Source organism: Coenobita brevimanus, chromosome 58 (genome assembly GCF_032717465.1).
Source record: "Coenobita brevimanus isolate Jiangsu-jjx chromosome 58, ASM3271746v2, whole genome shotgun sequence".
NCBI lineage: Eukaryota > Metazoa > Arthropoda > Malacostraca > Decapoda > Coenobitidae > Coenobita > Coenobita brevimanus.
In genome coordinates this window covers 10,547,342-10,548,037 of record NC_137011.1, presented here as the reverse complement: position 1 = coordinate 10,548,037, position 696 = coordinate 10,547,342, and the positions used below count along the sequence as shown (strand labels likewise).

The following is a 696-nucleotide window of genomic DNA, read 5'->3' as shown; positions in this document are numbered from 1 at the left end:
ATATATATATATATATATATATATATATATATATATATTTACAGACTAGCAGGGTTCCTGGCATTGCCGGAGTAAAAATTATATATATATATATATATTCATTCATTGCCAGACGCCATGTATCCCAGACGGGGTGGCCAAGGGCTTAGAGTTAATTGTTTTACAGGGAGGGGCACTAATCCTCCACCAACCCCACTTGACACGTAGGGATGCCAACAACATCTGGTGTTCCCAGGCGGTCACCCATCTAAGTACTAACCAGACCCAACGTTGCTTAACTTCGCTGATCGGACGGGAAGCGGTGTACTCAACGTATATATATATATATATATATATATATATATATATATATATATATATATATATATATATATATATATATATATATATATATAATTTTTATTCCGGCAATGCCAGGAACCCTGCTAGTGTATATATATATATATATATATATATATATATATATATATATATATATATATATATATATATATACAATTTTTATTCCGGCAATGCCAGGAACCCTGCTAGTGTATATATATATATATATATATATATATATATATATATATATATATATATATATATATATATATATATATATATATATATATATATATATACAATTTTTATTCCGGCAATGCCAGGAACCCTGCTAGTGTGTGTATATATATATATATATATATATATATATAT

The 696-nt window shown here is 27.0% G+C and overlaps 1 pseudogene; it reads right to left on the bottom strand.

Annotated features, from left to right (window-relative positions):
* Positions 1–210: 210 nt before the first annotated feature.
* On the bottom strand, positions 211–328 carry LOC145402781 (5S ribosomal RNA; annotated as a pseudogene).
* Positions 329–696: the final 368 nt, after the last annotated feature.